General features: G+C 44.2%; 1 protein-coding gene and 1 long non-coding RNA gene across 2 annotated transcripts in view; one reads left to right on the forward strand and one right to left on the reverse strand.

Moving 5' to 3' along the window:
• Nucleotides 1–24,543, reverse strand: part of ZFHX3 (zinc finger homeobox 3) — a 316,950-nt gene extending 292,407 nt beyond the window's left edge. The window contains exon 1 of the mRNA XM_055233177.2: nucleotides 24,177–24,543. The gene's annotated coding sequence lies outside the window, so the exon portion shown is untranslated. The remainder of the gene's footprint in view (nucleotides 1–24,176) is intronic.
• On the forward strand, nucleotides 23,293–24,719 carry LOC129457726 (uncharacterized). Its single transcript, XR_008649357.1, has 3 exons — nucleotides 23,293–23,928; nucleotides 24,023–24,153; nucleotides 24,406–24,719. It is a non-coding gene; the product is annotated as an uncharacterized lncRNA (long non-coding RNA).
• The last annotated feature ends 829 nt before the right edge of the window (nucleotides 24,720–25,548 follow it).

Raw genomic sequence — 25,548 nt, forward strand, 5'->3', positions numbered from 1 at the left:
TTTTTCTTTTCCTTTTTCTTTTTTATTTGAGACAGGGTCAGGTTCTGTCACCTAGGCTGGAGTGCAGTGGCACAATCTCAGTTGACTACAACCTCCGCCTCTGGGCTCAAGCGATCCTCCTACTTCAGCCTCCCAAGTAGCTGAGACTATAGGTGCATGCCACCACACCCAGCTAATTTTTGTATTTTTTTGTAGAGATGGGGTTTTGCCATGTTGCCCAGGCTGGTTTTGAACTCCTGAGCTCAAGCAATCCATCCGCCTTGGTCTCCCAAAGTGCTGGGATTACAGGTGTGAGCTACTGCACTCGGCTTTTTTGTTTGTTTGTTTTAAAGCATAATTACTCTATTATTACCTACTAAAAGGAACATAGGCCAGGCATGGTGGCTCATGCCTGTAATCACAGTGCTTAGAGAGGCTGAGGCAGAAGGATCACTTAATCCCAGGAATTCGAGGCTGCAGTGAGCCATGATCACACCATTGCATTATAGCCTGGGCAACAACAAGAGAATGATCTCCAGCTCGAAAGAGAGAAAGAGAGGAAGGGAGGGAAGGAGGGAGGGAGAGGGGACATAATATCTACTGCTGAGCCTGTGGGCTGGGCTAGAATGGCATAACAATAAAACAATCAGTTTTCATTGTTGGTATATTTTTAAAAATATGATTCAGTACCTAATACTTCTCTCTCTCATGGCAAATCAGAGAGGCAGTGTTGGCAGCTCAGGACAGATTCAGCTTACACGCAAAGCCTAAAAGTCAGAAACGTGATCTTCAGTGATATATAATATAAATAAATTAAAAATATATAGAAAAGTAAATACATACAAGAAAGAGCTACCTAGAAGAATCAAAGGCTTTTTTTTTTTTTTTTTTGAGATGGAGTCTCGCTCTGTGGCCCAGGCTGGAGTGCAGTGGTACAATTTCAGCTCACTGCAACCTCCGCCTCCTGGGTTCAAGGGATTCTCTTGCCTCACCTCCCGAGTAGCTGGGACTACAGGTGCATGCCACTATGCCTGGCTAATTTTTGTATTTTTGGTAGAGACAGGGTTTCACTGTTGGCCAGGTTGGTCTCGAACTCCTGACCTCGTGATGCACCCGCCTCAGCCTCCCAAAGTGCTGGGATTACAGGCATGAGCCACCGTACCCAGCCGGCTTTTCTTCATAAAAATGAAACAAAATTTAGAGAGCAGGAAGGCCTAGGTTCCAGTGTTAGCTCTGCCACTAACAGCTGGATGGCCCCCAACAAATCACGTAATCCTCACTGTGTAACTTCTCCTTGTAAAATGGAGATAACAGTACACACCCCACAGGGTTGTTTCAGGATTAAATGAGACTGCAGATATAAAGTGTCTAGCGCAATCCCTGGCACGTGGAGGGGGGTCAATCCATGGCAGAAATGATTAACAATCTTCTGATATGTCTTACCTGTCGGCATTGCAGGGTTGCAGCGTGAAGATCAAGTGAATGTAAAAGTACTGCATGAACTAGAGAGACCGAAACAAATCTAAGATGTTCTTTTTAGGTGTTACTGGGCTCTAAGTTAAATCTGTTAGTACTGGGAAGTGGAGCAATGAGATAAAGATACATTATCAAGGACAAACTTTCCCTATACACAGATACCTGATATACCTCATTCCAGCCATAAAGTTGCTGAAATACGAGGAATGCCAGTGCCTAACAGACTTCCTCAGGGGGATGTTGTGAAGATTAATAGTTTAGAATGATGTCACAGTTATTGAGGTGCTTGGATTCCCTCGAGCAGAGGGGATATGTAAATCCAGGGACTCATCATAAAAGTAATATCGTCACTGTTTCTCACAGCCGACTGTTTCCTAAGCTGGGATAGAATTTCCAGAAGTATCTTTCTCTTTTAGAATTACAGAGTATGACAGATTTATTTCCACACATCTCACTTGCTTTCAGAGTTATTGTTTCCTCTTATTCCCCCCACCCCTTTGGTGACAGAGAAGCCTGAGAACCGATCCTGTCAGGAAGTTCTTGGGGAATTTTCAGAAGGATGTGAACACAGGGTATGTGAATGGCTGTGTGCAGCTGCATTAGCTTTATTTTATAAAATATGTGTGTATATATATATGTATACACACACACACACACACACACACGACTGATCTTCCAACCATATCTGAATAATCAAAACCATGAATGACAAACATGTCAGACACATTCATCAGAACTCAGAGGATCTTCTAGGGGAATTCACTAGCATGTCTTCCTCTTAAAATCGGTCAGGTAACTATTCCCCTCCTTTGGGACTCTCAAAAAGGATGTGCTACTAAATCTAGGCCCCAGGATAGGAGCTCAGTTGCCCTCTAGACGTCTAATGCCAATCCCCAAATTTTCTGAATTTACTGACCAACATGTTGAATGAGCAGGTTCAAGCATCTTGCTAAACAAAATATAGATTATATTGGTCATTTCCCCTCAATCTACTAAAATCTTGTTACTCTTTCACAGAAGGAAATAAATCAGTTTGACAGGACTTGTTCTGTAAGTGATATAAGTTCCCAACACTGCATTCACTAGAGATTATTCTAGAAATAAATTGGTAATCTTTTTTTTTTTCCAGGTAAAGTTCCAGATGAGGACACTAGGCACTTCCCTGTTTCTTTTTAAAAATAGAGGCATTAATTCTGCTTTCTTTCAGTCTTTCCAAGTTGTTAAAAATGAAGTGACTCTCCAGTGATTTTAGCCAATAACAACAGCTTCCCTTATAAACAACTTTATCCTGCAAAAAATCTGCTTAGAAAAAAAAAAAAGGCATATCTACTAGTGTTTAAGAAATGTTTAAGAGTTCATCCTGCAAAAACAACGAGGAAGTAAATCGTCAAGGTATATGACCTCCACTTCGACAAGCCTATTTCCAGATCTCTCCCATAGATTTGTGTTAGATTTAGAGCTTATTTCTGAATTAAATGGGGTCAAGACCAAAGACAGGTAAATTTGCAGATCGTGTCAATCATGTAGATCTCATGCACGTCAAAGCCACTATTTTTCTTTTTTGTTTTTTGTTTGTTTGTTTGTTTGTGACAGAGTCTTGCTCCCAGGCTGAAGTGCAATGACGTGATTTCAGCTCACTGCAACCTCTGCCTCCTGGGTTTAAGCGATTCTCCTGCCTCAGCCTCCCGAGGAGCTAGGATTACAGGTGCCTGCCACCACGCCCAGCTAATTTTTGTATTTTTAGTAGAGATGGAGTTTCACCATGTTGACCAGGCTGGTCTCGAACTCCTGACCTCGGGTGGTCCACCCGCTTCGGCCTCCAAAATGCTGGGATTACAGGCGTGAGCCACTGTGCCTGGCCAAAGCCATTATTTTTCATAAATACATTGAAAATCCACTAGGCAGTAAAGGAGAAAGACAGGAGAAAACGCATGAAAAACCTCACTGTTTATTTGTCTTAAGATAAATTACAGTGGCCACAGGATCTGCGCCCTTCCTGAAATCTCAGGGCTTCATAAAAACTCAACATTTTCAGAATACGCATGGCACAGAGACAACCTCAAAGTCAAAGCCCCAACTCTGTCAAGACCAAGACGGGAGCACAAAGGCGGCATCCTTGAAATGAAATTCAGGTATCTTGGGTACTTCTGGGTATCTCTAGGGTTTGGGGTTTCTAAGCTTAACTAAGATACTTGCTTGTTTAAAGCCTCTGGAAACAGAAAATTTACACCACCCTTGACAGGTCACAGCTTGGTATTTACCAATCTTGTGAGCCTGAAATTTAAGTTCCTTTATCCTTTTTCTTTGGTCCACCATGCCAATTCCCAGCCCAGGTTACCCCCAGCCACCTGCCTCTGGACTGCTAGACAGTGCTGGGATTATAAACCGCGCCTGGCCACTAAAGAACTTTTTTTTTTGAGACGGAGTCTTGCTCTGTTGCCTAGGCTGGAGTGCAGTGGCGCAATCTCCACTCACTGCAAGCTCCGCCTCCCAGGTTCCCACCACTCTCCTGCCTCAGCCTCCGAGTAGCTGGGACTACAGGTGTCCGCCACCATGCCTGGCAAATTTGTATTTTTAGTAGAGACGGGGTTTCACTGTGTTAGCCAGGATGGTCTCGATTTCCTGACCTCGTGATCCTCCCACGTCGGCCTCCCAAACTGCTGGGATTACAGGCGTGAGCCGCCACACCTGGCCTCCTATCTTTACTCCATTTCTACTTGGAAACCTACACATGCTGTATTCTCTCCGATCAAACAAGAACAAGAACAATAACACTTCCCTTGGTTCTGCTACCTTTTTGATGTGCCATCCTTCCATTCATTACCCAACTTCCTGAAGAATCATTTAAATGTGTTCTCTGGCCCTTGCTTGAGCACCTCTGGCACTGTGGACAGATGGCTCTGACTGTTAGAGAAGATGGTCATTATTTTGAGCCTTTTAAATAGATCCCTTGTGGTTCTTGCCTACTGGTCTTAGTGTCACCTTGTGAGGTCACACAGAGCAAGTTTAATTCCCTGATGCAGACAACCTTTCCCTGTCCTGGCCTCCTCTCTCAGTCTGATCTTTCTGAGCTAGGAACTGCCAGTTTCTTCAACTCTTTTTCACAGGATCTGCCTCTGAGTCCCCCTTTGCCTTCCTGTTTCCAGTTTGACTCTCTTCTCAAAGTGTCATGGCCCAAGATTAAATGTAAATTATCCACATCTGCTCCGTCTCCCGCAGTACAGCGGGATTCTCACCTCTTTGTTCTCCTCATTACACTTTTGCCCGAGACAATTGTGAAAGCCTCCACCCATTAACTTAAACCTCTAAGGACAGCGGTTCAGAAAGTGTGGCTCACAGAGCTCCGACTTCAGAATGACCCAAAGAGCCTCATGTTATGGACTGAAAGTTTGTGTCCTCCCAAAAGAGGGTGGAACTGAATGTGTAGGTATTTTGATCCCAGCCTCCAGAACTGTGATAAATTAATGTTGACTGGGCCACATAGCCTATGATATTTTGTGATAGCAGTCTCAGCTATCTAACACACTTTAATAAATGGAGATTCTTGGACCACACCTCAAACTTGAATCTGACAATCTGGGGTAGCACCTGGGAATCCACATTTTAAACATTTAGGCCAGGTGACTATTTGTTTTGTTTTTTTTTTTGAGATGGGATCTTGCTGTGTTGCCCAGGCTGGAGTGCAGTGGTATGATCAGAGCTCACTGCAGCCTCAAACTCCTGGGCTCAAATGATCCTTCCACGTCAGCCTCCCCAGTAGCTGGGATTATCGGCAGACACCACCATACCTGGCTAATTTAAAAAAAAATTTTTTTGTAGGGACAGGGTCTTGCTATGTTGACCAGGCTCTGGTCTTGAACTCCTGGCCTCAAGCAATCCTCCTGCCTTGGCCTCCCAAAGTGCTGGGATTTCTGGTGTGAGCCACTGTGCTCAGCCAGGTGATTCTTAAATGTGCCCAAAAGTCTGAAAAGAAAAAAGCTTCAGGTCTTTTCCAATACTTCTTACCAAGCCTGGTTCCCTCCACCCGAGTTTGTGCAGATGGGTTTTCAGGTCCAAGGTCAAGACCTGCCATTTTCTTTTGTTACATTTCAACTAGCTAGATTTGGTACATTGCCTTGTTTTATCAAAAATCTTTTGAATTCTTTATTTTGCAACACATGATGTCATGATAACCATACATGGATTACCAAAACCTTACTGTCCCAGCACCAGAAATCTCCTCCACAATGATACCAATCACTAACTAATTTGTACTTCATCTTTCATCTTCTTTTCCATGAGATAAATGGGCAAATTGTCTTTCTTTCTTTCTTTCTTTCTTCTTTCTTTCTTTCTTTCTTTCTTTCTTTCTTTCTTTCTTTCTTCTTTTTTTTGAGACAGAGTTTTGCTCTTATTGCTTAGGCTGGAGTACAATGGCACAATCTCTGCTCACCACAATCTTCGCCTCCCAGGTTCAAGCAATTCTCTTGCCTCGGCCTCCTGAGTAGCTGGAATTACAGGCATGCACCACCATGCCCGGCTAATTTTGTATTTTTAGTAGAGATGGAGTTTCTCCATGTTGGCCAGGCTGGTCTCAAACTCCTGACCTCAGGTGATCTGCCCACCTCGGCCTCCCAAAGTGCTGGGATTACAGACATGAGCCACTGTGCCCGGCCCAAATTGTCTTTAACCATATTATCAAATGCCTCACTAAAGCCTGGCTCTTCTTTGTGTTCTCTATTTCCCTGTTCCACTGGTAGACGCCAATTCTGTCAAAAAAGAAAATAAAGTGTTCTCACAGGCCATTTACACATGCATTCCAGAATCTGTGGTCAGGCAATGGACTGTAGTGTGCAGAACTCACCCTCTTTTCCAGTGACCTTGTTCTGGATGTTTATGGCACTTATGTCATAGGACCCTTGACTTGTAATTATAAATGTTCTTGTCCACATCTTTTTTTTTTTTGAGACGGAGTCTCACTCTGTCACCCAAGCTGGAGTGCAGTGGCATGATCTTGGCTCACTGCAACCTCTGCCTCCCAGGTTCAAGGGATCCTCCTGCCTCAGCCTCCTGGGTACCTAAGACTACAGGTGTGCACCACCACACCCAGCTAATTTTTATATTTTTACTAGAGATGGGGTTTCACCATGTTGGCCGGGCTGGTCTTGAACTCCTGACCTCAGCTGATCCACCCACCTCAGTCTCTCAAAGTGCTGGGATTACAGGTGTGAGCCACTGCATCCAGCCCTCGTCTACATCTTGATTCAACTACAAGATAAGGAGCTCCTGAACTCTGAGCTTTTATCTTAGGTGCCTCAAAATATCTCATGGTAACTAGCACAAGATCCTACTTGGTAACTTTTCTTTGAATGAATGAATTTTTTTTTTTCTTTTTTGAGATGGAGTCTCTCTCTGTCGCCCAGCCTGGAGTGCAGTGGCGCGATCTCGGCTCACTGCAAGCTCCGCCTCCTGGGTTCACGCCATTCTCCTGCCGCAGCCTCCTGAGTAGTTGGGACTACAGGCGCCCGCCACCACGCCCGGCTAATTTTTTTGTATTTTTACTAGAGACGGGGTTTCACTGTGTTAGCCAGTATGGTCTCAATCTCCTGACCTCAGGATCCGCCTGCCTCGGCCTCCCAGAATGCTGGGATTACAGGCGTGAGCCACCGTGCCCAGCCAAATGAACGAATTTTACATTTTATTCCCACTAACTTACTTTCTTTTTTTATATAAGATGAAAGCAGATCCTGGAGTGAATACTGGAAGACAAAGCTCCCTAGGCATGAGGGAAGTGGTGTGCCTGGGCAGATCTCAACAGTCCCAGTTGTTTCTCTTAGTCACTGCTCATAAAAATCAGCTCCTTAGAATAAAAGCAGTCTTTGAAATGCAGTGTGATGAAATCACAGAAAGGATGACACAGTTTCTGAAACATCACAACATTACTGGAATTTGTAGTAATGGCCAAAGAGACACAGGAAACAGTATTTAAAACAAAACAAAACAAAACCTGGCCAGGCGCAGTGGCTCATGCCTTGTAATGTTAGCACTTTGGGAGGCTGAGGTGGACGGATTACTTGAGGTCAGGAGTTCAAGACCAGCCTGGCCAACATGGTGAAACTCCGTCTCTACCAAAAAAAAAAAAAAAATTAGCTGGGCTTGATGGCGGATGCCTGTAATCCCAGCTACTGGGGAGGCTGAGGCAGGAGGATCACTTGAACCCAGGAGGTGGAGGTTGCAGTGAGCCAAAACCGTGCCATTGCACTCCAGCCTGGGCAACAAGGGCAAAACTCCGTCTCAAAAAAACAAAACAAAAAAACCCCAACACCTTACCTTAGTAGAGCCATCTAAGTCAGCATAACATGCAAATAAAACCTGAGTTATGAGCTTACTGCTAATGAGACCTCTTGTGATGGCACAGACAAAGTGTGTCGGTAGGATGTGACATGGCTGGACAGGGACATCTGGCTTCTCTCTCCATTATGGTTCCCTTCTGTATCACAGCTGGTAACACATCTGAATAATAATCTGATGTATAAAACACAAAGGGTGAAAAGCTGTAAATGAATGGTGGAAAGTCTTGTGGTTTTCATGGTCAAGTGACTTTCTTTGTAGTCATGTCTTTCCTATTGCTTTTTTTATTTGAGACAGGGTCTTACTTTGTTGCCCAGGCTAGAGTATAGTGGTGTAATCTCGGCTCACTGCAGCCTCAACCTCTTGGGGCTCAAGCCATCCTTCCACCTCAGCCTTCTGAGTAGCTGGGACTACAGGTGTGCACCATCATACTTGTCTAATTTTTGTATTTTTTATAGAGATGGGTTTTTGCCATGTTGCCCAGGCTGGTCTCAAACTCCTGGACTCAAGCGATCTGCCCACCTCAGCCTCCCAAAGTGCTGGGATTACAGGTGTGAGCCACCACGCCAGGTCTTTCCTATTTCTTATAGGCCAGAGAAGATTCCACAAATACCTCAGAACATGCTTCCACTGGAAAGGCCACACAGCCCCAGGGTGACACACCTGTTCTACATGAGGTCTAGGGCCATGGTTCTCAACTGGGGCTGACTTTGCTCCCCACATCCCAAGGGACATTTGAAAGTGTCCGGAGACATTTCTAGTAGTGACAGCTGACATCTCATGGGTAGAGGCCACGGATTCTGATAAATATCTGGCAATGCACAAGACGCATTCCCTCCACCAACAAGGAATTATCTGGCTCAGAATGCCAATAGCAATGATCTTAACAAAAAATTTCATCAATGAAAGCCTTTAAGATCTAGAACAAGACAAGAATGCACACTTTCACCATTTTTATTCAACAAAGTTGAAGTCCTAGCCAGAGAAATTAGGCAAGAGAAAGAAATAAAGTGCATCCAAACTGGAAAGGAAGAAGTCAAATTATTACTGTTTGCAGATGACCTATTTTAGAAAAACTTAGAAACACCACCGAAATAACCTGTTAGAAATGGTAAACAAATTCAGTGAAGTTGCAGGATACACAATCAACATTAAAAAATTAGTAGCATTTATATACAACAACAGCAAACAATCTGAAAAAGAATGTAAGAAAGCAATGCCACAGCTACAAAAATATAAAATACCTAGGACTAAATTTTTTTTGTTGTTGTTTTTTGAGATGGAGTCTCGCTCTGTCACCCAGGCTGGAGTGCAGTGGCACGATCTCGGCTCACTGCAAGCTCCGCTTCCCAGGTTCACACCATTTTCCCGCCTCAGCCTCCCAGGCTGAGACTACAGGTGCCTGCCACCATGCCCGGCTAATTTTGTTTTGTATTTTTAGTAGAGATGGGGTTTCACCATGTTAGTCGGGATGGTCTCGATCTCCTGACCTCGTGATCCACCCACCTCAGCCTCCCAAAATGCTGGGATTACAGGCATGAGCCACCGCGTCTGGCCATACCTAGAAATAAATTTAACCAAATACGTGAAAGATCTCTACAAGGAATACTATAAAACACTGATGAAGGAAATTAAGGAGGACACAAAAAGATCAAAGATAGCCCATGCTCATGGATTGAAAGAATTAATGTTATTAAAATGTCAAGAGTACTACCCGAAGCAATTTACAGACTCAATGCAACCCTTATCAAAATACCAGATATATTCTGCACAGAAATAGAAAAAAAAAGTCCTAGAACCACAAAAGACCCCAAATAGCAAAGCAAACATGAACAACAAGAACAAAGCTGGAGGCACTGCACTATCTGACTTCAAAATATACTACAAAGCCATTGTAACCAAAACAGCATGGTACTAGCATAGAAACAGCCACACAGACCAATGGAACAGAATAGAAAACCAGAAATAAGTCCACACATTTACAGCATTTACAACTCATTTTATTATTTTTTTTTTTTTTTGAGATGGAGTTTTGCTCTTGTTGCCCAGGCTGGAGTGTAATGGCACAATCTTGGCTCACTGCAACCTCTGCCTCCCAGCAAGTGATTCTCCTGCCTCAGCCTCCAGAGTAGCTGGGACTACAGGTGTGCACCACCATGCCCAGCTAATTTAGAGATGGGGTTTCACTATGTTGGTCAGGCTGGTCTTGAATTCCTGACCTCTAGTGATCTGCCTGCCTCAGCCTCCCAAAGTGCTGAGACTATAGGCATGAACCACCGCTCCTGGCCTACAACTCATTTTCAACAAAAAACATACACTGGGCAAAGGACAGTCTCTTCAATAAATGTGACTGGGAAAATTAGATAACCATATGCAGAAGCATAAAGCTAGACCCTTATCTTTCACCATAAATAAACATCAATCAAAATAGACTAAAGACTAAATCTGAGGGGTGGAGCCAAGATGGCCAAATAGGAACAGCTCCGGTCTACAGCCCCAGCGTGAGTGGCACAGAAGATGGGTGATTTCTGCATTTCCGTTTGAGGTACCGGGTTCATCTCACTAGGGAGTGCCAAACAGTGGGTGCAGGACAGTCGGTGCAATGCACTGTGCGTGAGCCGAAGCAGGGCGAGGCATTGCCTCACTCAGGAAGCGCAAGGGGTCAGGGAGTTCCCTTTCCTAGTCAAAGAAAGGGGTAACAGACGGCACCTGGAAAATCGGGTCAGTCCCATCCCAATACTGCGCTTTTCCAATGGGCTTGGAAAACGGCACACCAGGAGATTGTGTCCCGCACCTGACTCGGAGGGTCCTATGCCCACGGAATCTCACTGATTGCTAGCACAGCAGTCTGAGATCAAACTGCAAGGCGGCAGTGAGGCTGGGGGAGGGGCGCCCGCCATTGCCCAGGCTTGCTTAGGTAAACAAAGCAGCCAGGAAGCTCCAACTGGGTGGAGCCCACCACAGCTCAAGGAGGCCTGCCTGCCACTGTAGGCTCCACCTCTGGGGGCAGGGCACAGACAAACAAAAATTCAGCAGGAACCTCTGCAGACTTAAATGTCCCTGTCTGACAGCTTTGAAGAGAGTAGTGGTTCTCCCAGCACGCAGCTGGATATCTGAGAACGGACAGACTGCCTCCTAAAGTGGGCCCCTGACCCCTGAGCAGCCTAACTGGGAGGCACCCCCCAGTAGGGACAGACTGACACCTCACTCGGCCAGGTACTCCTGAGACAAAACTTCCAGAGGAACTATCAGACAGCTGAATTTGTGGTCTCACGAAAATCCACTGTTCTGCAGCCACCGCTGCTGACACTCAGCCAAACAGGGTCTGGAGTGGACCTCTAGCAAACTCCAACAGACCTGCAGCTGAGGGTCCTGTCTGATAGAAGGAAAACTAACAAACAGAAAGGACATCCACACCAAAAACCCGTCTGTACATCACCATCATCAAAGACCAAAAGTAGATAAAACCACAAAGATGGGGAAAAAACAGAGCAGAAAAACTGGAAACTCTAAAAAGCAGAGCACCTCTCCTCCCACAAAGGAACACAGTTCCTCACCAGCAACAGAACAAAGCTGGATGGAGAATGACTTTGACGAGTTGAGAGAAGAAGGCTTCAGACGATCAAACTAATCTGAGCTACGGGAGGAAATTCAAAACAACAGCAAAGAAGTTAAAAACTTTGAAAAAAAAATTAGCCGAATGGATAACTAGAATAACCAATGCAGGGAAGGGCTTAAAGGAGCTGATGGAGCTGAAAGCCAAGTTTCGAGAACTACGCGAAGATTGCAGAAGCCTCGGGAGCCGATGCGATCAACTGGAAGAAAGGGTATCAGTGATGGAAGATGAAATGAATGAAATGAAGCGAGAAGGGAAGTTTAGAGAAAAAAGAATAAAAAGAAATGAAAAAAGCCTCCAAGAAATTTGGGACTATGTGAAAAGACCAAATCTACATCTGATTGGTGTACCTGAAAATGACGGGGAGAATGGAACCAAGTTGGAAAACACTCTGCAAGATATTATCCAGGAGAACTTCCCCAATCTAGCAAGGCAGGCCGACATTCAGATTCAGGAAATACAGAGAATGCCACAAAGATACTCCTCGAGAAGAGCAACTTCAAGACACATAATTGTCAGATTCACCAAAGTGGAAATGAAGGAAAAAATGTTAAGGGCAGCCAGAGAGAAAGGTCAGGTTACCCATAAAGGGAAGCCCATCAGACTAACAGCTGATCTCTCGGCAGAAACTCTACAAGCAAGAAGAGTGTGGGGGCCGATATTAAACATTCTTAAAGAAAAGAATTTTCAACCCAGAATTTCATATCCAGCCAAACTAAGCTTCATAAGTGAAGGAGAAATAAAATACTTTACAGATAAGCAAATGCTGAGTGATTTTGTCACCACCAGGCCTGCCCTAAAAGAGCTCCTGAAGGAAGTACTAAACAGGGAAAGGAACAACTGGTACCAGCCACTGCAAAATCCTGCTAAATTGTAGAGACCATCGAGGCTAGGAGGAAACTGCATCAACTAACGAGCAAAATAACCAACTAACATCATAATGACAGGATCAAATGCACACATAACAATATTAACTTTAAATGTAAATGGGCTAAATGCTCCAATTAAAAGACACAGACTGGCAAACTGGATAAGGAGTCAAGACCCATCAGTGTGCTGTATTCAGGAAACCCATCTCACCTGCAGAGACACACATAGACTCAAAATAAAGGGATGGAGGAAGATCTATCAAGCAAATGGAAAACAAAAAAAGGCAGGGGTTGCAATCCTAGTCTCTGATAAAATAGACTTTAAACCAACAAAGATCAAAAGAGACAAAGAAGGCCATTACATAATGGTAAAGGGATCAATTCAACAAGAAGAGCTAACTATCCTAAATATATATGCACCCAACACAGGAGCACCCAGATTCATAAAGCAAGTCCTGAGTGACCTACAAAGGGACTTAAATTCCCACACAATAATAATGGGAGATTTTAACACCCCACTGTCAACATTAGACAGATCAATGAGACAGAAAGTTAACAAGGATATCCAGGAATTGAACTCAGCTCTGCACAGAGTAGACCTAATAGACATCTACAGAACTCTCCATCCCAAATCAACAGAATATACATTTTTTTCAGCACCACACCACACCTATTCCAAAATTGACCACGTAGCTGGAAGTAAAGCTCTCCTCAGCAAATGTAAAAGAAAAGAAATTATAACAAACTGTCTGTCAGACCACAGTGCAATCAAACTAGAACTCAGGATTAAGAAACTCACTCAAAACCGCTCAACTACATGGAAACTGAACAACCTGCTCCTGAATGACTACTGGGTACATAATGAAACGAAGGCAGAAATAAAGATGTTCTTTGAAACCAACGAGAACAAAGACACAACATACCAGAATCTCTGGGACACATTCAAAGCAGTGTATAGAGGGAAATTTATAGCACTAAATGCCCACAAGAGAAAGCAGGAAAGATCCAAAATTGACACCCTAACATCACAATTAAAAGAACTAGAAAAGCAAGAGCAAACACATTCAAAAGCTAGCAGAAGGCTAGAAATAACTAAAATGAGGGCAGACCTGAAGGAAATAGAGACACAAAAAACCCTTCAAAAAATTAATGAATCCAGGAGCTGGTTTTTTGAAAAGATCAACAAAATTGATAGACCGCTAGCAAGACTAACAAAGAAGAAAAGAGAGAAGAATCAAATAGATGCAATAAAAAATGAAAAAGGGGTTATCACCACCGATCCCACAGAAATACAATCTACCATCAGAGAATACTACAAACACCTCTACGCAAATAAACTAGAAAATCTAGAAGAAATGGATAAATTCCTCGACAAATACAGCCTCCCAAGACTAAACCAGGAAGAAGTTGAATCCCTGAATAGACCAATAACAGGTTCTGAAATTGTGGCAATAATCAATAGCTTACCAACCAAAAAGAGTCCAGGACCTGATGGATTCACAGCCGAATTCTACCAGAGGTACGAGGAGGAACTGGTACCATTCCTTCTGAAACTATTCCAGTCAATAGAAAAAGAGGGAATCCTCCCTAACACATTTTATGAGGCCAGCATCGTCCTGATACCAAAGCCTGGCAGAGACATAACCAAAAAAGAGAATTTCACACCAATATCCTTCATGAACATTGATGCAAAAATCCTCAATAAAATACTGGCAAACCAAATCCAGCAGCACATCAAAAAGCTTATCCACCATGATCAAGTGGGCTTCATCCCTGGGATGCAAGGCTGGTTCAACATACGCAAATCAGTAAATGTAATCCAGCATATAAACAGAACCAAAGACAAAAACCACATGATTATCTCAATAGATGCAGAAAAGGCCTTTGACAAAATTCAACAACGCTTCATGCTAAAAACTCTCAATAAATTAGGTATTGATGGGACGTATCTCGAAATAATAAGAGCTATCTATGACAAACCTACAGCCAATATCATACTGAATGGGCAAAAACTGGAAGCATTCCCTTTGAAAACTGGCACAAGACAGGGATGCCCTCTCTCACCACTCCTATTCAACATAGTGCTGGAAGTTCTGGCCAGGGCAATCAGGCAGGAGAAGGAAATAAAGGGTATTCAATTAGGAAAAGAGGAAGTCAAATTGTCCCTGTTTGCAGATGACATGATTGTATATCTAGAAAACCCCATTGTCTCAGCCCAAAATCTCCTTAAGCTGATGAGCAACTTCAGCAAAGTCTCAGGATACAAAATCAATGTACAAAAATCACAAGCATTCTCGTACACCAATCACAGACAAACAGAGAGCCAAATCATGAGTGAACTCCCATTCACAATTGCTTCAAAGAGAATAAAATACCTAGGAATCCAACTTACAAGGGATGTGAAGGACCTCTTCAAGGAGAACTACAAACCACTGCTCAATGAAATAAAAGAGGATACAAACAAATGGAAGAACATTCCATGCTCATGGGTTGGAAGAGTCAATATCGTGAAAATGGCCATACTGCCCAAGGTAATTTATAGATTCAATGCCATCCCCATCAAGCTACCAATGACTTTCTTCACAGAATTGGAAAAAACTACTTTAAAGTTCATATGGAACCAAAAAAGAGCCCGCATCGCCAAGTCAATCCTAAGCCAAAAGAACAAAGCTGGAGGCATCACGCTACCTGACTTCAAACTATACTACAAGGCTACAGTAACCAAAACAGCATGGTACTGGTACCACAACAGAGACATAGATCAATGGAACAGAACAGAGCCCTCAGAAATGATGCCGCATATCTACAACTATCTGATCTTTGACAAACCTGACAAAAACAAGCAATGGGGAAAGGATTCCCTATTTAATAAATGGTGCTGGGAAAACTGGCTAGCCATATGTAGAAAGCTGAAACTGGATCCCTTCCTTACACCTTATACAAAAATTAATTCAAGATGGATTAAAGACTTACATGTTAGACCTAAAACCATAAAAACCCTAGAAGAAAGCGTAGGCAGTACCATTCAGGACATAGGCGTGGGCAAGGACTTCATGTCTAAAACACCAAAAGCAATGGCCACAAAATCCAAAATTGATGAATGGGATCTAATTAAACTAAAGAGCTTCTGCACAGCAAAAGAAACTACCATCAGAGTGAACAGGCAACCTACAGAATGGGAGAAAATTGTTGCAACCTACTCATCTGACAAAGGGCTAATATCCAGAATCTACAAAGAACTCAAACAAATTTACAAGAAAAAAACAAACAACCCCATCAAAAAGTGGGTGAAGGACATGAACAGACACTTCTCAAAAGAAGACATTTATGCAGCCAAAAAACACATGAAAAAATGCTCATCATCACTGGCCATCAGAGAAATGCAAATCAAAACCACAGTGAGATACCATCTCACACCAGTTAAAATGGCCATCATTAAAAAGTCAGGAAACAACAGGTGCTGGAGAGGATGTGGAGAAATAGGAACACTTTTACACTGTTGGTGGGACTGTAAACTAGTTCAACCATTGTGGAAGTCAGTGTGGCGATTCCTCAGGGATCTAGAACTAGAAATACCATTTGACCCAGCCATCCCATTACTGGGTATATACCCAAAGGACTATAAATCATGCTGCTATAAAGACACATGCACATGTATGTTTGTTACGGCACTATTCACAATAGCAAAGACTTGGAACCAACCCAAATGTCCAACAATGATAGACTGGATTAAGAAAATGTGGCACATATACACCATGGAATACTATGCAGCCATAAAAAATGACGAGTTCATGTCCTTTGTAGTGACATGGATGAAACTGGAAAACATCATTCTCAGTAAACTATTGCAAGGACAAAAAACCAAACACCGCATGTTCTCACTCATAGGTGGGAATTGAACAATGAGAACTCATGGACACAGGAAGGGGAACATCACACTCCGGGGACTGTTGTGGGTTGGGGGGAGGGGGGAGGGACAGCATTAGGAGATGCACCTAATGATAATGACGAGTTAATGGGTGCAGCAAACCAACACGGCACATGGATACATATGTAACAAACCTGCACATTGTGCACGTGTACCCTAAAACCTAAAGTATAAAAAAAAAAAAAAAGACTAAATCTAAGACCTGAAATTATGAAACTCCTAGAAGAAAACATTAGGGAAACACTTCAGGACATTGGTCTGGGCAGAAATTTTGGGAATAAGACTTTAAAAGCACAGGTAGCAAAAGCAAAAATAGAAAAATGGGATTACATTAAGCTAAGAAGCTTCTGTACAGCAAAGGAAACACTTAGCAAAGTGAAAAAACAATCTACGAGAATGGGGGATAATATTTGCAAACTATGCATATGACAAGAGATCAGTAACCAGAATATATAAGGAACTCAAACAACTCAATTGCAAAAAAAAAAAAAATTAAATTAAAAATGGGCAAAAGATCTGGACAGACAGATGTTTCTCAAAAGAAGACATATGTAAGACAAATGGCCAAGAAGTATATTTTTAAAATGCTATTTAAAAATGCTCCACATCATTAATTGTCCAAGAAATGCAAATCAAAACCACAATGAGATCTCTTACCCCAGTTAGAATGACTTTTATCAAAATGACAAAAAATAACAAATGCTGGTAAAGATGCAGAAAAAGGGGAACCCACGTGCACTGTTGGTGGGAATGTAAATTAGTACAGCCTCTGTGGAAAAGTGGAGGTTCCTCAAAAGTCTAAAAATAGAACTACCATATGATCTGACAATGCCACTGGTGGGTGTATGTCGCAAAGAAAGGAAATCAGTATATTGAAGAGAAATATACACTTCCATGTTTATTGTGGCATTACTCACAATAGCAAAGATATGGAATCCACCTAAGTGTCCATCAATGGATGAATGGATAAAGAAAATGTGGTATATATACACAATGGAATATTATTCAGCTACAAAAAAAGAATTAAATCCTGTCATTTGAAGCAACATGAATGAAAATGGACTATCGTTAGCAATAATTTTATGTCCAGTTCACAGTATCTAGGGCCGGGCATGGTGGCTCATACTGGTAATTCCAGAACTTTGGGAAGCTGAGGCAGGGAGATTGCTTGAATACAGGAGTTCAAGACCATCCTGGGCAACATGGCAAAACCCCATCTCTACAAAAAATACAAAAATTAGCCAGGCGTGGTGGCACGCACCTGTGCTCCCAGCTACTCGGGAGGCTAAGGTGGGAGGATTGTTTGAGTCCAGGAGGTTGAGGCTGCAATCAGCTGTGATGACACCATTGCACTCCATCCTGGGTCAAAGAGCAAGACCCTGTCTCAAAAAACAAAACAAAACAGAAAACTGAAACCACAAAACAACAAAATAGCCAGAAGAGAAGAACTGGAATGCTCCCAACATAAGAAAATACAAATGTTTGAGGTGACAGGTACCCCAGTTACCCTGATGAGATCATTACCCATAGTTCACATGTATCAAAATATTACATGTACCCCCCCAAATAGGTACAACTATTATGTATCAATTAGAAAAACACTAAAAACTTTTAAAAATTTAATTAAAAAGTATAATGAATACTTCCATGGAGAATTCCTGGTCTAGGAACACAGTACTAGTCCTAAAACTAGACAGGCTGGTCCATCTCAAAGGGTCGTGTCACTAACTAACTGTTGCGGGTTTGTGAAGTAAGTCACAGATGGCAAACACCAGAAGATACTTCACAATTCCATAGGCAGGTGAGGATACCAAGGCCGAAAGCCCCACCCAGTGGACCAGTTTGGAGAGCAGCCTGAGTAGAGATAGAGAGGTTCTGAAACATTCATGATAGCACATGGAAGCTTACTGGGAGCAAAGGCCCTTGAGGAACTCTGCTCAGAGGACAGCCGACTTCTCCGCAGATAGAGGGATGCACACTCAGTAGGGTCTTGTGAGACTCCTCAAGGAGCGTGTTCTTGGTCATGAATAGGCCCTGACTGAGAGCTTCTAGAGGTTTAACTGGGGCCTCTGAGGATCCGGAAATGTGACGTGAATATGAAACCAATGTACCCAGCGGGACAACAAGAGGTACTGCTTTTCAGGCTAACTCCAGGAAAGTCCTTGTCTTACAGCGAGACAAGGGAACCTCATTTCTCTTAAAGCCCCTAGACAAGAGATATGTTTTCCCCAAACTGCCATTCTTTTTGATATAGCCAAGATTTTAAACATCACTAGTTTTAGATATCACAGGGAAGCTGCTGGATTTAATGAAGCCTCAAGATGTCCCCTGAGAGATGATTATCACTCTAATTAAAAATGGGGGGTGACGGACAAGAATCCCCTGGGACTCTAAGCAACTGGCATTTGTGTGTCTTTTTTCATGGAGAAGATGACTTTTTAATGTCGGTTTGGGCTCTTTCCAGGAGTCAAGGATAGTGTCCCCAAAGTCTAATACATTTTGAGATTTAATGTGGTTCAAGGATCAGGAAATGTCTTAAATTGTAAGGGACAAAGAATTATAAGCCAAGCCAAAACTTTCATTTCTCTCTTTTTTTTTTTTTTTCTGAGACGGAGTCTCGCTCTTGTCATCCAGGCTGGAGTACAGTGATATGGTCTTGGCTCGCTGCAACCTCCAGCTTCCCGGGTTCAAATGATTCTCCTGCCTCAGCCTCCTGAGTAACTGGGATTACAGGCACCCGCCACCATGCCTGGCTAATTTTGTAGTTTTAGTAGAGACGGGGTTTCGCCATGTTGGCCAGGCTGGTCTCCAACTCCTGACCTCAGGTGATTCACCCACCTTAACCTCCCAAAGTGCTGGGATTACAGGCATGAGCCTGGCCTAAACTTTAATTTTATTTCTTTTTTTTTTTTTTTTTGAGAGAGGGTCTCCCTCTGCCACCAAGGCTGGAGCGCAGGGAGCGATCATAGCTCACTGCAGCCTCAAACTCCTGGGCTCAAGCAGTCCTTCCACCTCAGCCCTCTGCATAGCTGGGATCACAGCTGTGTGCCACCATGCCCAGCTAATTTTTGTATTTTGTATTTTTCATAGAAATGGGGTTTCACCGTGTTGCCCCGGCTGGTCTCAGACTCCTGGGCTCAAGCAATCCACATGCCTCAGTCTCTCAAAGTGCTGAAATACAGGCATGACCCATTGTGCCTGCCCTGTTTCTTTTATTTCATATACCTGTACTTACCATCTCCATGATTACATGAAGCCTAGAATATAAGAAACCACCTAAATGAATTCTATCTGCATGTCGATTCTGGGTATGGATAAGAACAAAGGAGGAATGCGTGTAGCAGAATGAGGATTAGAGTTCCATGCTCAGGCAAGTTTTTGGGGATCAGGTAGGTACGGCAGGTCAGAGTAGGTAGTGAGGGCATGGATCCACGTAACGAAATGAGAGTTAAAACATTCTCAGGTACATCCTGAAGTGCAAGGCAGGAGATCAGAGAGACTGAGACACCAGTGTCAGAAAGCAGACCACTGACAGGAGCTCATCTTATCACAAGAAGTCTGGTCTTCTAACCTCATAGTGCTGGCCATGCCCGCTACTCATTGGAGAGTCTTGACCCTACATAGATCCTGAAAGGGAAGTCAGACTGTTTAGTATCCATGGTGGGGGTCCAGGGCAGGTGGCAGCCAGAGAAAGCACAAGGCAGAAAGGCACAGCTCATTGAAGGCCTTAGGATTGGATGGGGCCTCTGCATTTGAACTTAACATAGCCCTGGGTGAGGATCTCAGTAGCCTCAGACAGACACTCACTTCCAAAGGCAAAGGTAATGTTACACCTTTTTAAATTTTAATTTTAATTAATTAATTTATTTTTTGAGACAGAGTCTTGCTCTGTTGCCCAGGCTGGAGTGCAGTGACGCGATCTCAGCTCACTGCAACCTCCGCCTCCCGGGTTCAAGCAATTCTCCTGCCTCAGCCTCCCGAGTAGCTGGGATTACAGGTACCCGCCACCACCCCCAGCTAATTTTTGTATTTTTAAAGAGACGAGGTTTCACCATGTTGGCCAGGCTGGCCTCAAACTCCTGACCTCAGGTGATCCACCTAAAGTGGATCCTAAAGTGCTGGGATTACAGGCGTGAGCCACTGTGCCTGGTCTAATGTTATACCTTTAGATTGTGTCCTTGCATCTCCTTTGTCCTTGCATCTCCTTACTCCGTGAACATATTTTTACCAAGGAAAAATCAAACAGCAGAGAGCTGGGCCACCATGAAGCCAACTGTGTGACCGAACAAGGGTCTAATGCAAGCAACATCAGGGATGCCACTGTGATTAAGTGATGGATGCAGTGACCACACTATCCATCGACCCTGCACTGACTGGCATGAATCAGGGCAGGTCTCTGACAACAGGAATCCTGTGATTCAAGACTCATCCCTGGATAGGATGAATGTACCAGGCAAGGCTCTCATCCTTGCAGACACAGAGCCTGAGGCACCATGTTGCCCTGGGAGACTGACCTGCAGGCTTTACTAATGATCGTCGAGCCTTTTGTAATGACTGGCAAGATTTGAAGATTCTCCTATTAGTGTTCAAGGCTGGGGAATTATCTGTAGGATATAAGGATGAAGAAATATTCCTGAACCCAAGCTGTGCTTGCTTTAAGGCTAGTGGCCCCCAACCTCATGTCCAGTCTTGATTCCTTCCCAGATCCTACACACAACACACAAAATATCTACCTGTGATGCCCAAATAGGCCATATGTCCTCTCCTGACAATGCCTTGCCCCCAACAATATCAACCCCTCCAGGCTGAGTCACTTTTTTTCCTAATCCGTGCTCTCCAAGTTCACTGTAATAACTATATTTAAACTATATCTGTGGGGCCGGGCTTGGTGGCTCACGCCTGTAATCCCAGCACTTCAGGAGGCCGAGGCGGGCAGATCCCTTGAGCTCAGGAGTTTGAGACCAGTCTCGGCAACATGGGGAAAGCCCATCTCTACGAAAAATACAAAAATTAGCCAGCATGATGGCACGCGCCCATGGTCCCAGCTACTCAGGAGGCTGAGGTGGGAGGATGGCTTAAGCCTGGGAGGCAGAGGTTGCAGTGGGCTGAGATGGTGGCACTGCACTCCAACCTGGGTGACAGAGACCCTGTCTCAAATTAAGTAATTAAATAAATAAAGTATATTTGTTGTTGTGTACTTGGTTATCTTTTTCATAAGGCAAAAGGTACTTTGAGCTCAGGGACCATTTGTTTAAATATATGAGTGCCATGTTCTTATCACAGTGTCTATCACATAGTATTTGTTCAGTAAATGTCTATGGAAGGAAGAAAGGAAGGGAAAGCGGGCTGGATGTTAAAAGAAGCAGTAAAGGGTGGGGCGTGGTGGTTCATGTCTGTAATCCCAGCACTTTGGGAGGCTGAGGCAGGCAGATTGCTTGAGCCCAGGAGTTCGAGACCAGCCTGGGCAACGTGGTGAAAACTGGCCTCTACAGGCGGAAAAAAAAACACAAAAAGTTAGCCAGGTGTACTGGTGTGTATCTGTAGTCCTAGCTACTTGAGAGGCTGAGGTGGGAGAATCACTTGAGCCCAAGAGGTCAAGGCTGCAGTGAACCATGATTGCACCACTGTACTCCAGCCTGGGAGACAGAGTGAGATCCCATATCAAAAAAAAAAAAAAAAAAAAAAAAAAAAGGCCAGGCACGGTGGCTCACACCTGTAATCCCAGCACTTTGGGAGGCTGCGGCTAGTGGATCACAAGGTCAGCAGATCAAGACCATCCTGGCTAACACGGTGAAACCCCGTCTCTACTAAAAATACAAAAAATTAGTCAGGCATGGTGGTGGGTGCCTGTAGTCCCAGCTACTCGGGAGGCTGAGGCAAAAGAATGGCATGAACCTGGGAGGCGGAGCTTGCAGCTAGCGGAGATCACGCCACTGTACTCCAGCCTGGGCGACAGAGTGAGACTCCATCTCAAAAAAAAGCAAAAAAAAAAGCAGTAAAGACCACTAATCAGGCAGCCAGCAGTGTCAGGCTTTTCCAAAAGGGGCACTGGCAGTAAGCCTGGGAGAGACAACCTGATGGAGATCAACAAAGGAGTTGGCAATGGCTTTCAGTGGCTGCAGGGCTGTGATTCCCACTGCGCCTATTGGCGGAACCCCAGGGAATCCCTCTTTCTTGGATCAGCCAGGGACTTACCTTCCTCGAAGGCCAGCACACACTCTTGTGCTGGCGATACTTCTGCAGAGCTGGCCAGCAGTAGCCTGAGGTTGGCTATATCAAATGGTCCCTAGCATCTCAGAGACTGAGCCTTGCTCAATCCCATCTTTATCCTGTCAGTTTCCTCTGAGGCCCCTGATATTTGATATTATGACCCCAGATAGTTAACCTTAGTTGTGGTGAATTGCTTTCATTTATTTTACGATCTTCATGGGATGAAAGAGTTTGTCGAGTCGAGTCTTCATCCAGAAATTCGCAAAACATAGCATTTGACAGTGCCACTTAATTTTCAAAATACTATCCAATGGCCACAAGGATCATTGTAGCTGAAAACCCTCAGAATATCTATAAGGGTATTTCGAGACGCTAGAACGTGACCACATAGGTCTCTTCTACTTTCCCCTCACCTTAGCGAACCAATACATTCGATATTCAGGATATGCAATAGAACATTCAGCACATATCCTTAACTGCTCTTAGAAATCGGTTCTGCCTACATATTAGCTATTCAAAGAAAGTGCTTTTAAGTTCATTGTTGAACATAGTAATGTAGTGTCTTGCAATCACGGAGTCAACGAATGTTTGAGCTCGAAGATTTCTTATAAACAGGCTAGTCTGAATTAAGGACACTAACGCCCAGCTAAAAAGGGTAAGTCATTTAGTAACTTGCCCAGGAACATGCTGCTAGTGCGTAGCTGAACCTGACTTGAAAGCAAACATCATGATCGTAAGCCACCTTTCTGCCACTGTGTGTTGATGGTATGAAGATAACATATATATATTTACACATGCACACACATAAAAGGATAAAGTTTTGCATCGCATAGACCCAGTTGTCTGAAGAAACTGTCAGCCCTACTGAAACAATATCCCATTTCAGTTTAAGACAGCCTGGTGAGGCCCAGAGCCTCACCAGCCCCCCAGAAAACGGAGTATTGTTTCCTTCCAAACCTTGCACTGAAAGGAGCCTGTCAGCAGGAAGTGACCTCGTGAGACAACTGTGGGGAGAGCAAAGGGCGGAGGAGAGAAAGGCCTCATTCTCACTGCAAACAGGAAAAGGAAAGAGAAAAAGCAAGCTCTGTCTCCACACAAGGTTTGCTGGGCTGGCTATGAACTGTTCCAGTACGTTCCATCAAATAGACGCCTTCATAGAATCAAGCCGAGCGCGAACGCTGTGTCTGGGGCTCCCGCTCCCGGGACACACACGCGGGCTGGCTTACACATGCTTTTGTGCTCTTGCGCTCTGGGAGAGCGCTTATATGGGCTTCATGAGGCTAAGTAATAAACACTTTGTCTTCACCCTGCTATTTATGGGTTGCTTGGGGCATCCTGTGCTCTCCACTGCCCTTACCTGAACAGACGGCTCCTGCAGACCCCGAGTTTAATAGGGACAACAGTAAATCTGAGAGGCTGTGTGTGCCCCACACGCTCCTGTTTTCCTGGCCACCCATGCTAGTTGCAGAGAAAGGCCAACCTGTATCCCTTCGGTTATGCTCTGTGTGCCCTTCCTGGAGGTGAAATCCCTTCTCCTTTTTCTTCGGGCCCTTGTTTTCTTCCATCCTTTCAAACATCTCTCTAACATATCCTTTGCTATTTGACCCCTCCCAGAGATCCCTTCATTCTTCAGCAATGGATCAAAGAACTCTGAAAACACGAGCAACCCCGACAGCTGCAAACCACCAGCCCTCGCCTCCAGCAGAGGTTTTTGGGAAACTCTGGACGACCACGCGCGTGCAGAGGTAAGGAAATGATCCAGTCCTACCTGGTGTTGACTTCCAGGTTCACTCAAAGGCCGCGTGCCACCCTTTGCACGTCGTGTTTGGGTTGCAAAGGGGAAAGATGCATGTTGAAAGCCAGAAGTGTGCCCAGGCCAACAGACGTCTGAAAGCCACAGGGGACGACCCTGAAAAAGTCTGGCAGATGCAGAACCACAGCTGATCACTTTGGTCCGTTTGAGGGCCCCTTTCGCTCAGCTCCTTTGGGGGTTCCAGGGCTCTCAGAGCTTCTAGGTCCTGTAAGAAGAGATGGAGTCATGGCTGCACCCTGTCCACTCTCAGGCTGTCACACAAGCCAGGAGCCCGGCCATTTCTCGGCCTTGTCTTCTTCATCTTGGGCTAACTGGTCGTCTCCTGCAAACAGACAAGACAGAGAAGGATGAGTGAACTCGGCCTCTCCCCACAGAATAGAGTTCGCCATTACAGCGCTGATTAAATACAGGACATTATCTCACCATAATGCCCTCCTGGCGGCGTTCCCAGGAAAATTCTAACTAATCATAAAAATAGAAAGAAAAACGCAACCTAAATTCCATTCCTCGTCTTAAATGAGTGATGTGTTCACTTTTATTTATTTTTCTGGAAGCGAGGCGGGAAAAGAAAATGAATTTTAGGGCTTAGAAAAACAAGCTACTAATAGTACTAAGTAGAGCTGGGGCGGTGGTGCAGACAGCTTAGCTCTAGCAGGGATGTAGCTGGCATGGCACGGGTGAGTCCCGGCCCTGCTCCTGGCTGAAAACGTAAGAGTTTAGAACTGGGGCACCTGGCACGGCAAAGGCAGGATGGGGCGAGGGAAAGTTGTGGGGTTGAGTGTGGACCCCCCCAACCCCCTACAAATGCACACACAAGCTAGGCACTCAATAGCTTTCTTATAGCCCAGGTAGGCAAATCCTCTTCCAATATATCTTTTTAAATAATGCCTGATCTTTCTCCAGCAGCATTCTTTTTGGAAACACAGGCATAGTTTAGGTATTTTTCTCCCTGGAAGGTTCTTTCCTGGAAATTCACCCAATTAATTCCTACTCACAGATTTTAGAGATCTGAACAGTAAGAAGCCTTCTCTAAGAACCCCTACCCTGACTCCAGTCCAGGGGTTGGTCTTGTAAACCTTCTCTTCATAAGAGCCATGTGACTGTAATTAATGCAATAATCGCATAGTTGACTGTTTAACATGGTTGTCTGTCCCCTCCCTTAGATTAAAAATGTATTTGTCTTATTCCCGACTTTGTAAGTACTAGGTATATAGTAGCTGCCCAATACATGCCTGTGTTGGATGAGTGCTGATGGGTCACGGTGGGCGCCAAAGTGGATGGTACTTTATGCTACTTTGGTGGGACTCAGGTGTAGCAGCAACAAACA

The sequence above is a fragment of the Symphalangus syndactylus genome, chromosome 11 (assembly GCF_028878055.3).
Source record: "Symphalangus syndactylus isolate Jambi chromosome 11, NHGRI_mSymSyn1-v2.1_pri, whole genome shotgun sequence".
Lineage (NCBI taxonomy): Eukaryota > Metazoa > Chordata > Mammalia > Primates > Hylobatidae > Symphalangus > Symphalangus syndactylus.